The 14,114-nt window shown below is 43.9% G+C and overlaps 1 protein-coding gene across 14 annotated transcripts in view; it reads right to left on the bottom strand.

Moving 5' to 3' along the window:
- Positions 1-9,897, bottom strand: part of LOC100647879 (cyclic nucleotide-gated cation channel alpha-3) — a 233,903-nt gene extending 224,006 nt beyond the window's left edge. For 5 of the 14 annotated variants that reach the window (XM_048413988.1, XM_048413993.1, XM_048413992.1 and 2 more), the window contains exon 1: positions 7,305-9,892. The gene's annotated coding sequence lies outside the window, so the exon portion shown is untranslated. Of the gene's footprint in view, positions 1-7,304 lie in introns of all 14 variants that reach the window. The other 9 variants (XM_048413997.1, XM_048413998.1, XM_048413999.1 and 6 more) reach the window with 6 other exon arrangements.
- Positions 9,898-14,114: the final 4,217 nt, after the last annotated feature.

Genomic DNA, 14,114 nt, shown 5'->3' with positions numbered 1-14,114 from the left:
TCTTCCGATAAGAGATCAAGCTGGGGAAAAATTACATTTGTACTTCGAGACCATCTATGTAAATCGCGGAAAGCCAATATTTCTACGCAAGTATAGAAGCGTAATATTTTCTGCGGTATAGCGTTGCACTTGTGCGTTACAATTGCTTGTTTGCTCCTGCGGTTTCGGTCGAAAATTGTAGTCCTCTGTTCTCTCAATCGTAATCTTTGATTCTCTGAGTTGTAGCGTCGGTTGGCTGTGCGTACTTTCCTCTGGGGTAGAAATCGAGCGAGATTTATTCGATCCACGAACGTCGTCGCTTGTCACATTCGCGCCTCGTGCTCGCTCGATGCTAAAAAATCCCAGCATTATTCTCAGCTCCGCGGAGAGCCTCGTTGGCATTCGCGCTTGTTTCGCATCCGCGGGTGAATTTGCAACGGTTCCGCTGGTGAAGAATCGCGGAGATAACGTTGTTGGAGCCGGCGTCGACAAAACGGATGCGATTTCTGACGCGTGACGCAATCAGGCCGAGACAACGTCGCGCGTGGCGATAGCGCGCTCAGCTCGAGCAACGCCGCCGCGTCTCGTAAATCTCGATCGAGTTTCGCGGATCGAACACGCTGCCACCACTAGGCAGAGTAAACCAACGCCTTGGGGGACGCGCCGCAAGAAGCTGATTTATTATTTCGTCGCTCGGACGAAATCGGTGACTGGATGATTTATCGCGTCGGTCGGATGATGCATAAATTTGCCGGCGCGCCGCTGGCAAGAAAAATCGAGAAATAGACAGAGGACGATCGGCATATTTCAGACGCTGTTGCTAGTTTGGAACGTTTAAGAGACTGGCGAGTATCTTGGGGAAGAAAAGAAATAAAAACCACTGACGCTATCGAATTTCTAACACCGCCAACGATACAGCACATTTGTGGATTTTCTATTCAATTTGCAGAGTGGAAGAAGTATTGAATGGTGCAGTGGTCGTTAAAACGTGTCAGAGAGTTTGAAATAATACGAAAGTTTATTAGTTTGCCTATGATATTTCTGCTGTGATTCTTTGCTCGTCTTAAACGAATTGGTATTCCAAATATGCCTGCTCTAGCGGTGGAACGGAAAAATTAGACAGAGACAAAGAGGGGAGGATGGAAAAGGGACGCGCAAAAAGAACGAAGGGGGAAGAACGAAGGCGAGGGATGGGAGAAGCCGGAGGAAACCGACGATGGAAATAAAAAGCAGCGAGCTTCGTGAGAGCGTTGAATCGGTTGTTGCAGAAGCTGCAAGCTCTGGATGGTTTATGGGTATCGTATAAACTGCGCTAAATTTCCATACAAGGTCGAATGTTTCGCCCTGCAGGTGGCCGCTTTCTTTCTTTCCTTGCTATCTTCGATTTATCATATCGAAGGAAAAGCGTACGCTCTGTTCACCGGCGTTCCTGTATTTATTGCGAACCGATAGCTCGCGTGACAGTTGTAAAACTGTCGAATAAATGTGAGACGCGAGTCGGCTGTTTCATGAATAAATCGCGGTAATAACGCACGGATGGAATCCAACATCAGCGAGTATGCGAACGGATAGGCTGCAAAGCAGTGCAACGATATAGTTACCATTTGGAAAGCATACGTGAAAACCATACGCACGAGTGTCCTAAGTAGGTTTGATATTAAAACGCGATTAAATGATATAAAAGTAAACAAGTGGATTTTACGCGTCTATTTATTATGCTTTTATTAATTAATATTCTTACTAATTAATATTCGCGGCAAACGTTGGAAACATTAATTACGACGTACGTAAATTCTTGAAAAGGTCTAGGAGCTTGCAATTTACGTTAAATCGTAAAGTGACGTTCAATTCGCGATTGTAAGACACGTATGGGTGTGTGTTTCTGTTTGTGCAACAACTTGGTACACAGACTTGCACCATTATTTCCTTCGTTTGCGTGTATTCATATAGCAATGGAATTTTCTTCATCGTGTAGCCAGCCATATATCTATGCGTGTGTTCGTAGAGCAAGAGAATGGATTTTGCTTAACGCATATAGGCATTCATAGGATCAAAGACTTAAAGGGTATATTCGTGATACAAAGGGTTGCAAAGTGATCTTGCTGCAATTTGAGCCTCCACTTGTACCAGTCAGATAAAATTGGAGGTTCGATCAAAGCCATACAAAGGTAAAGTTTTAATAGAACTGAAATAAATGGCATATCTTCTCGATTATCCGTGTGGATGCGTAAACTCTTTCATCTTTGGATAGACCGTATGATATTTCACGAAAGCAGACGAAAGAATTGCTATCGTTTGTTACTCATTGCGGTAACAATTTGCAACTGCGTTTGTTTATTACTGAAAAATTTGTCTTTTTATGAATATAAGTAAAAGAAATGGAAATTAGATGAAGGATTGTCTTAGTATTCTTATTCGTATCTTTGAGTTTTTCGCAAAAATCGGTCCAAGTCAAATCGCACAATAAACATCGGCGTAATAGAAAATATAATAGAAATATCTTGAACAATATTTTTGCAACGTGATATCGTATAATTTCTATGTAAGACAATTCGTTCGATCGCATACGTCTCTAAACCATGTTATATAGGGTCGAGTTTTTGAAAGTTTGAAATGCGTTTCAAATCCCTGCATACTTTCATCACTGACATATGCATTCAATTATAACTTTTGAAAAGCTCAGGACTTTTCTGCAACTGAGTTATGAAACTCTCTATGCAAATATCATTCTTGGCTCTTTTCATTCCAAACATTTAAACGCGATACAAAAATAAAGGCAAGTTCGTCATTAAAAAAAAGTTTGTTTTAGGTCGGCCGATACGGATCACGCGATTGACGCAAGAATATTCACAGGGGAAACGATATTATTCGTCCGTTTTAATCTCAATTCGATCTCAAACTCCTATCTCTAATGCGTCTTCAAACTAATCAGAATTTTTACGATTGACCTAGCTTCATTCGATCCTGCAATCTCTCTCGGTATCTCTTTCGAGATCTTCGCCATCGTTTCTAATAAATTTGCCTGAATTTTTATCGCATCCCCCCTGTCACGTTCCATCGACGTTCGCTTTACCGATAGTTGCGGCATCTCGCAGTAAGCAATCCAGCAACGATAATCTAAGCGATTCTTCACGGATGAAATGCGGCTGCGACTAAAGAGCAGGTTCCTGCGCTACAACTTCCGTCGCAGCCGATCGAATTTCCTTCCGGCTGGAGCAGCAATTCCTCGGCCGCGCTTTATGCGAGATTAATAAGCCACTTGATTTCACTTTACGGGCACATTCGTTCTCCACTCGGGATACCTGCGCGAAATTCCGTTACGCGAGTAATAGACACCTTGCACGTCGCTCAGATTGCTCGGATTGCTCAGATTGCCAGGCAGAATTTTTCCTGGCACGTGAAAAGTTTTCTCCGAAGCATTATTCTCCGACGCTGGCAGTTTTGGCCAGAGAAATCGATACAGTGTCTGCTAACGTTAAATTTGCCAATAGTTTGTACTTTCAGATACAAGTCATGTAATTAGTCTGATACAACGCCGCCTAACTTTCAACTTACACGCTAATATCCATATTCTGTTACTTTAATTTCATTTCAATTTCAACTTTCATTTAACTAGTCCTGGTACGTGCAAAGTTTTCTCTTAAGAATTATTCTGACGGTTTTGCTGAGAGAAATCGATACAGAGCGTCTGCTATCGTTAAATTTACGAATAGTTGGTACTTGCGGATACGAGTCATGTAATTAGTGTGCGACAACGCCGCCTAACTTTCAACCTACACGCTAATATCCATATTCCGTTGGTTTAATTTCATTTTTAGTTATATTTTTACATTATATATTACATATTACATTTTCTTCGTCATCGAATCTTCGAAGATCGTAAACTCGTTGTAAAAATAACTCGAAAAGAAGGAATAATATTTGTTCGTCAAAGATTTAAGTTTCGGGAAAATCGAGTTTGAAAATCTTTTCGGTGCACGTGTACTCGACTTCGCTGTAAGTGCTGTGCCGAAGTTTCATCAAATACGCGATAGTTTCAAAATAGATTACGATTGCCCCTAATTCGTTTAACGTGTGGATTAATGCAAAGCTTTTGTGAACGTTTCGTCGATGAATTCTGTAAGCGAGAAAAATTTCACGAATATGTCAACCAACGGGGGAAATCGTCCAACTAGAAAATAATTATTTTAAGGCAACTCTGTACAGAAGTGAAGTATTACACGCACGATAAAGTATAGACGAAAGCTTCTACTTTATTACGCAACGAGACCTTATTTCCATAAATCGACCAAAGTCGCAAATTTTTCGCGTAAAGCAATTTTCCTCAACTCCCGTTGCTAAACATTCCTCGAGCAAGACTACAAAAAGTCCTATTCGTATAAAAATTAATGCGTTGTGAACAAATCTTTCTCAAACATGCTCGTAACAAAGTGGAAGTTCGAGACTTGGCTTCGCCCTTTTGCACAGTGCGACAGGCAGCGGAAAAGGATCGAAATGATTTCCAATCAGTACGTCCAAGTATAATTATCCTCGTAAATCAACGAGGAAACAGGCTCTAGAACTAATTTATCGTGGGTCGTATAGTAGATTTATGGTAAAATATAAAGATGTGCGTGGAATGGCATTAGATCGGGTAAATTTTTTAATACCTGCGGATAACCAAAGTTATAAATTCTGCAAGGAAAGAAATAAAGCTTAAGGCAAGCCTATCTGAGCAAATAAAATAACCAAACAGGCTATAAATTACAAATTTTAGGGGTTCAACGTCTTTTCCCTTGTCCTGAATAGGTAATACTAAAACTGGCGCCCCCGTTTTTACGATTCTGCCACGTGCCTCAAATATCGTCACATAAACGTCGCACATATGGCAGGAACCCTGTGTTTTTCTATCGTTTATCACCCCAATCATATTTGCTAGACGTTCATAAATTTAATTCGTCTCGCTCTCTATCCGCAGTTTGTCCCCACTCGTTGATCCTGTAATTGCACAAAATCCGATAAAATGCAGTACCAGCGTTCTAACAAACGAACGCTGCGACAGGGAAAAATCTTAATACCTGCTCCAGCGACTGAAGCAAATCTTCCATTTTATCTAATTCTTCGTTTTCAATCATTTGATCTTATTTATTTTTTAATCTTCGGGGCTGTTTGATGCTGTTTGATCCCAGCTCTTAATCTCACTTTCTAATTAAATAGTTTTATGGTTAATATTATTCGACAACGCTAAGACAAACGAACGTTTCGCAAAAATGACGAAACTCGACCCATCACTGCAATGAATTAATTATTAGAATAGTCGATGCGTCTATAAATAATTAATTAAGAGAAACGCGTCAAGAGTGATTAATATCTGAAAAATACTACGCGTGTCTCTTATTTATAGAATAAAATTACACAAAATCATTGAAATCATTGTTGTTTCTACTTAAAATACACCTGCACAATAATGAACGATATGGTGGAGCGAAAACAACGTGCTTGAATAAAATATCCTATTGCCTACGGCGCAGGAGATTCGGCTATTTGTTACGTTCGTGTTGTATTACGCGTTAAATATTCGTTACATTCGTTATGGTTGCTACATGAGTAACAATAGTATTAATTACTAAATCATTGAAATCGCAATATCTACGGATATTATACATCTAACCAGTTTACGAAGGGCAATTCATTTATGTTACTTTTTATACCAAGGAATCGTTGTGTTTTGTTCGAAACTTGAAAATTATTCTTACGAAAGGAGTGTGTACATAGATGACGCGAGTTAAAAATTCCGCCAAGAGCAAGTATAATGATACGGTTAGAGAGGACGAGGCGTCACATGCGGGACGACCAAAAAACTTTTACAATGTTTTTCGTGGAGAACGTAAAACTTGAGAATAGAGATAACTTCAACATATATCAGAATACTGCGTTGCGACTGGACATTGTAATATCAGCAGCATCCATGCTATGGTAATGTCGCGTTATATTCTTTCTAATTGTACCTCTATCGTGTTCCAATTTTTAAATGAAACTTTTTACAAATTTCTTCGATGTGCTCGCCTTTCCTACGATATTGTATTTTACTTTCTTCTTTCTACGTATTTTGTTTACTTCCCTTCTTTCCCTATGTACTTTTCTCATCTGCATTTTTCTTCTCGAGTGTCGCAAACATAAACCAAAGCCGAGAAACAAAATCCGAATATAAAGGGATTCGTCTCCTAAAGAGACCGGCTTAAAGTTTCGATGCATATACGTGGCAGAACCTACTTTTTGTCGCTTCTCTTTTACCGAATATAATTTTGCTTTTCCATCGATTTCTGCCAGTTGACAAAATCTCGCCGCCATAACAGCAAATATATTAACGTCTAATGGATTTCTCTACCAACTAGATAGATAGTAAAGGTGAATTTTCACTCAAAACGGACCGAAAAGCTAAGCTAACGTAATTACGAAAAATAACTAAAAAAGTTCTTACTCGCCAAAGCAGATCTATCTGCGTGCAGTTATGTCCTGCATTCCCTCAAAGACTGTAATATCGCGATATAAATAAAAAAGGAAATAAAAGAGGGTCTTGATTTCTCCAAAATTCTTTAGGAAGTACTGAAAAGTATACAAAAGAAATATTCAAGCTCAAAGAACGAATTATAAGTTCCCATCGAATGCGTACAGAGTCACATCGCCATGCTCTAAATAAATATTTTAATGTTTCGATAAGATACGCACAAAGTGTCGGGTAAACGCATTATACAAAAGAGTTATTCATATTTGCTGGCAGGCCGCTCTTTCGATATTGTACTCTATGAAAAATACGCAGCCTCGGGCCTCAGCTTCTGCACGGATCCTACAGTCGATATATAAATAAAAGTATACAAGTCAGAAAACCAACAAACTGGATTATCATGTTTTTTCCCGTGTAGTCTTTAAACACACGTCGCGACTGACCTACCTCGTCCTATAGAAAACAACAACCATTGATTTGGAACGATATCACCTGCGAGCAAATCGAAAGAGCCAATTATCGATAGGGAAAAAGAGGCGTCTGCTTGCGCGCTAGTTGCAGCGGTCTGTCTGGAAAGAGTTAGTGCCGTTTAATAGCAGGACATTAATACAACACGCAGCGACGTCGTTGGATTAAACTACTTCGATGGTAGTTCGGTGGCAGTAACGAGCTACTAAGTACCTAACCATCCTATCGTGCGCGCACCCACGGCTCCGCACACCTACACACGTAGATCATGCACACGTAGATCATACGGAGCGAGAGTCGCGCGCGCACACACGCACATACGACACACATGGATGGAGAGGCAGAGGAACGCCATACGTCTGACCATACTCACCAACACCGATGCTCGACGAGCACGTTGCTCCCGTTGCTCATCTCGTGTGCGACGCGGTTGAAAATACGGACGAGCGAGAACGACCAGGCCGCTCGATACAACACGGTCGCGAAATCGATCGAAAGAAACGGAGGCCGCGTCGTCGATCGATCATCGAGGGAATCGACACCGGTCGACCGAGCAACGACACCTCCACGACGCCACGGTACCGACACTCGCGCGAAATAGCGTATTCCTTTACGGCTGGCTGCGATGCAACCATCAGCAGCGACACCAACGACCACACCAGCCGACACACATTCGCACCAAAGCGTCGCCTCACGTCAAGACACACTTCCACACGCATCTACTCCTCCTCCGCCACCCACCTCGTGTACGTGTGTTCTCTCGCAACAAGTTGAGTTTATCCTTGAACCGAACTCATCGCAGGCCCAACACGATGACTCAACACGATCGGCCGACACCACCGATCCGCGCTTCAGTCCCAAGCACAGTGTCCAAAGTCGCGGAACGTGCACCACGTTTCAGCGCTACCGATCTTGCCGAAACGATCAAACTATCGCCGACTTGCGTTCCAAACCTAGGCGAACCGTCCGGTCATGTTTGCTTATCGTTAGAATGCAAATGAGCTGTTTGTATGCGCCGCTGACTGCACTCGTTTACAAAGAGCGTCTTCGACGTTGGCCGTTGCTGATGAAACTTGGACGATACCGGGGGCTCGTACGTTTGTCGTTCGTGAGAAGAACGTAGTTACTCGCGCGTCTGTTCGCTCTACGTGTATGCGGTTATGGATAATGTTTCGCCGATCGTATTCGATCGAATAAGTGGCTGTTGAAATATTCGGTATAAATATTCCGTCGTGCGGCGCGCTTCTCAATAAGGAGAGATTCGTTCGATGTCGATGATCGATGCTTATCGTTTAGAAGACACTTGGTAATTGCGTTACGATTCGGCGGCGCACGAATCACTATGTTGGTCGATGAGATTCATAGTGGCGTACGTGATGAGAAATCGTCGCGGTACAAAACGCGTGCAGCGATCGTTCGCCTAAAAATCCAGCACGAATGCGTCAACGTGCCTCTCATCCTTTCTTCCGTCCCTTGCTTCTACGGGCTGCTCGTCGATAAGAGCGTACAGTTATACGTTCAATTAGATCCGTCACGTCGCAGGGGGATTCTTTCTCGAATTTTCACGCTTCTCCACGATCCCTGTCCGACGTCTAATCCCTCGACCACTTCTTCCCCCGAAACGCGAAAGGTTAAGGTCATCCAGTGGCGCACAGAAGTCGCACCAGGCCAGAATTTTATCCTCTGCGCGAGAAGTAAAATACGATAGCTGTTCGGATCGCTCTCGGACGTTCCGCCGAATGATATCGATTCGCACGTTGCACAATCTCGCGTAACTTTTTGGCTGCGGCGAGCACGCAACGACAGCCTCGACGTATAAGAAGCTGCTTTGCATTCGAGCAACACGTGTGTTCCTCTTCTTTGTTCCCCTCGAAGGATACTCAGCCGATATACTCTCTTCTTTCATTCGCGCGATCTCTCGGCCATCTCGTCGAGCGTCTGTCGCTTTGTTACCGAGCAGCGAACGATGACGCCGAGATCGCTCACCGGCCAGGCTTTCCCGAAGATATAAATCAATTAGCTCGTCGAGAACGTCGGCCTTGCTTGGCCGAACACGTCGATGCAGCGAGGCTGTGAAACGTGGGGATGCCGTGCGTCAACATTTCCCATCTCAACGACCCTCGCCACCATCCTAGTGGACGATCCTTTGGAATCACGTCACCAGAACGATTGCGACAGCCGTATATCGTAGGCAAGCAAGCAAGCTGGATCGCTGAAAGCGACTTACGATGCAACGCATGTTCGGCAGTGACGACGAACGATCAGCATCATCGCGGACCACGTTCTCGTGCGTCGCTTCGAGTCATCAAACGATACCACCGTTAGTCGATATTGGCCGATTACTAATTCCAGGCTGTCGTTTCTCCACGATGACCGGTGTCATCGTAGCTTTGCATCTCGTGCGAGAGCTTGGCGACCCGCTGCTTTCTTTACCGCGCACACGGCGTAATCTCAGCGAGAGCTAGCGATCGAGCGGTGAACGCAGTCCGCGAGGTTCGTGACGTCGCGATGCCACGGAATCGAGGTTAGCGCACTGGCACCAACTTGCACCGGTTGTCGTCCACGTTCCACGCAGCGAATCGAAGACGTAGCACGGGCGACGTCGTCGGCAGCGCCGTTTCGCCCGCTGTCATCGAGCACACGCGTTTAAGGGCAACGTCGAGCGTGTTCAGGTCCGCGTCACATGATCCGCTGACGGATGCTCGGCTGCCGTCTGCCCTTCGATGTTACTCGAACAGCGTCGCTGGACGAGTGGACAGCTCGTGCAGAGAGCTGGTGCAGGTTACAACGTCGCCGCGGAAGAAACGCGTATCTTCGCTCGCGGATCGCAAGAGAGAAAGAGAGAAAAATAGAAAGGAAAAAAGGAAAAGAGAATGGTACGCCGGTTTCTCCTCCTTCGTTGCCCGGGGAGCGGCTATGGCGGCGGCCTGGCTCTTACTGCTGCTTCCCTCGGCGCGGGGGTGTCCGAAAGGGGTCGGCTGTTCGCGGGCCGAAGGGGGAACGATTATCTCGCAGCATCCCCATCGCGCAGGACCGATCCGTGCGACGCGACGACTACGTCCAACGGAGACGCCAACAGGCCGACAGAGTGGATGAAAGAGGGCGCTGGTTGAACAGAGACGCAGTACGCGGCGAGAGTGAAAGGGAACGAGTTGGTCGTGAGTGCGACAGGGATCGAGCCGTGTAGGCTTGAAAGGGAGACAGAGTGAGAGAGGGGCAAAAGGAGGACGGGGTGGAAAGTGGAACGAAGAGGAAACTGGATCGAAGAGAGATGGCTGACAAGAGAGAAGGAGAAGGTTCGGATGGAGTCGGTCGGTCCAAGAAGGACGGTTAAGGGGATGGAAAAAGAGGTGCACGAGCGAGAAAATGTTGGAATAGACGAGTAGATCTGAGGAAGAGAATGGACCGAGACTGGACGGGGATCAAAGAGGGTTGCGGGCTGAAAAGGGACAGAAAGTGAGAGGGAGAGAGTAAGGATGGAGGCGAGAGGTGAAGGATGGCGAGAGGAAGTAGGAAACGGTAGAAATAGGCGCGGATTAAGGAACGACGAGAACGAGGTGAAGGACAAAAAACAATGCGGAAGAGAAGGAACCGGCGGTAAGGAGGGACAGAAATGATTGGAGCACGAGGTTGAAAGAGATGGCAGAAAAGAGGGGTAGCGGATGTACGTATCTTTTGTCGGAGCGACGAGTGATATACGCGGTGAAAAGGGTTTAATCGCCACGTGTGAACCACGCTGCAGATGGAAGACAGCCCTAATAAATTGCGAGTTATACGCGTGGAAATAGAAAAAGCTAGGAAAAGTGAATAGAAAACTCTCAAGAGTTGTATTTTAAAAAGTATAGAAAGACAAAGAATATTAATAAGAAACTGTGACGATACGACGTTGAATAAGGCGAGAAAGTCGACGAGCACCCTTCTGTTCCAATGCTTCGTGACACGGTTACGAATACGGGGGCAGAACCGGCCATATCGAAGATTCGAGGGGGAAAAAACAAGGTTCGAATCGCATTTTCTACCGTGTAATACACAGTTTAAAGCACGAGCACCCGTAGTTATTTAGAACACACTTTCCTTTGCTCTAATTTCCATGAAACAGTCACGGTGTATGTAATAATTAAGAAACGACGTCATATATGCAGTTGTTACTAACGTTTATGCATTTTTATCGTCGTTTTAATTTTATCTGTAGCGAATTAGATTGGAATGGAATTTTTTACCGGCGATAAGAAATAGACGATGAACGAAAAGATTGCATTTATTATTAAAAACGACAAGCCTTTGGTACAAGACAACATCTATCATTTTATGAATACGCTTTTTAATTTTTAATTACGATTGTTATATTGTCAGTGTGTATATATGTATACTCGTTGCAACATTCTGTGCCGAATGCAATTAATTAGTAAAATCTCCGTGCATTCTACAGAACGTGTGCAACGAATCATTTTAGTTACTGCACACGCTTGATTCGATCTTATAAAATTTCGTAATTACAATTGCGTAAATTAATGATGATCATAGAAAATCTCTGGAAATTGTTGAAATATTAATTTTAATGAAATTCTGTGAAATACGAAGCGTCGTTTGCATTAATTCGTAAAAATCGCGAGACAATTAGTTCTATTTACGAACTATTCAAAGCAGTTTAAGGATCTCGTCTAGATACGATATTACAAGGTTCGAAGAAATCGAAATACCTATAGCATTATAACGCCTTCAGTCACTGTCCACTAGTGGCCGTCCTCTAAAAAGTCTAACGCGACGTATTGCCGAATGTACATCAATTAGCAGATAGTATATTTTCATTTTTCAATTTTCAATCATTCATCGACAATTTGGAACTTGCGAGTCCGAGCGACAATTTTTCACAACAATTTGTCTTTCGCGAAATCGTACTCCGTTCGCCATTGCGGAGGAGCTTAATCTCCGATATCACGCGTAGTCCCTGCGGCTTCGCCTACTCTGCACCCCTTCCACACCAATTTTCATTCCACACCTTGCTGTTGCTAAGTAAACCGAGACATGTAGGTTAGCCGAGTACACGGGAGCTGAAGCGGCGTAAAAAATGCAACGGCATTTATCGCAGAAAATCTGTTATGTCGGAGATCAAAGGGAATAGTCTCCGAGGGGATGGATATTCCTTGCACCACGCCCGCAAACACTTATCCGATAAACCTAATGTTGTGTGCGATAAGTCATGTCTATAATCGGATCCAGGTGCGCCGCTACATAGACGCGCGTGAAGCTAGATGCGTCATACGTTACACGTGTGCACTGCAAACACTCCTTCGACGCTGTAACTTCGGTCCTCCTAATAAGAAGATTAGCATCCAACGATCAGATTGATCAAAGGGAGGAAGAAGATTCTGACTAGATTGTATCCAACGGATAAAATCGCTATGAAATATTCACGAAGAATGGGATAGAAAGAAATGGGATAGAACACCGGAATGTCGTTGAAATCGTCGGTGCGGTGCAATACGGAGCTGGTTAGGCGAGGGAACGTGGGTCTGATGGTTTATTTCTGACAGACCAAACGCCACCATAAAGATAAGCGCGCGTACTGGCCGAAAGCGTCACATGCAAATAACACGATGTAGCAACGCGTGACATAACAGTAAATTGAGAGCAGTCAATGTAATTGAGCAACAGTTGATATAACAGACAGCCGGTAAGACGATTAGGCCAAGACACGCGGGTCTGATTGGTTATTTCTGATGGAGCTAACGATCAGAGTCGTAAAGACGAGCACGTGTATTTTGGCTGTAAGCGACACGTATACGACCAAGGCATATAAATATGTACATAGCAACGCGTGACACGACTATGAGCGATAGAGAGCAGTCGCTTTCTTTGGCTCTGTATCGCCCCATTAATCGTTTTTCTAGTTCCCCGGTAGTTAGGGCAATACTATGAGGTCGCTCGTAGTCATTGCCATTCTTTTCGGTATGGCTGCATTCGACTTGGTGAGTGGAATTTAATTTCTAGCGATGATGTTACTTGCACGACTGTGAATATTAGTTGATACAGTAGATGTAGAAAAATAATTTGATATATGTAAAACTCAGCGTGTGATGTTTGTATGTTGGTTTCTTATCGTTGAGATTATAATTAAAAATGAAGATCTATATTGAACTCAGAGCCAAGTGATAAGTACACCATATACAACGTTGTTCTAACTTTATATTCTTGGAATTACGTTCTTCGGCTTTCCGCTAGGGAAAAGAATCTAACAACGAACAAACTGAATGGAATAATATTTCGGTTGATAAACGACGATGTTTCCCTCGCCACCATCTTATAAGAATATATTTCTTTGCAAAACACTTCAGGAATGTTTAACAACCGTTGAATGTTGAACGATCGACGACCCTATCCGACTGACACGCGTTTCCGTTTCCTTCTGTGCAGGAATTATATCCATGTCAAACGTATCTGTGTGATAGACAGAAGAAATAATAAACTATGCGAGTAAAGCATCGAGCACGTCGCAACGATATTTGTTACAGACCCATCGAACTTTGCACGATGAATAACTTGGAACAAATGTCACAGCCATACATCATACGAGACAGTCATAAATTCTAGCAGTCTAGATACTCGCTAGTAACTCGACTCGACGTCGCGCTACGTACCGTTAGAACCATCGGACGCAATCAACGGTAACAACAATAGCAGCAACGATAGCGGCAGCAACAACAACGATCCAACGACTCTTGTCACGACGAATACTTAACCAACTGAACAGCATGGTACAGGATTGTACTTTGCACAATGGGCGATGCTGATAGTAACATAATTACAATTAACACGGTGCCCGATGAGAAATACGAGATGCTCTTGGCGGGCAATACGAGTTTAAGTAATTAATCAGAATACCCTCGTCACGGTGACCGTGGTTCACGAACTTGCCGCAACGGGAACCGCGGAAAATTTATCGATTGTTCGAGACGGGCCAAAGCTTTGAAAACAATCGTCCTCCACGAGTACGGACCGTCCTAACTCCATCTACGAACCAACGATTCATCAACCATCCTAGTAATTAACGTGCAACCGCCAAGCTTGTCTCGGATTCGTCGACCACCAACTTGTCGATCGATGAGTCCTACACAATTTCGATTCTACGTGAATCGCGTTTATCGAGCTTACGCGTGCTCTTCGAAATTACCAGCTCACGACT

Source organism: Bombus terrestris, chromosome 17 (assembly GCF_910591885.1).
Source record: "Bombus terrestris chromosome 17, iyBomTerr1.2, whole genome shotgun sequence".
Taxonomy (NCBI): Eukaryota; Metazoa; Arthropoda; class Insecta; order Hymenoptera; family Apidae; genus Bombus; species Bombus terrestris.
This window is presented reverse-complemented; position numbering and strand designations above follow the sequence as displayed.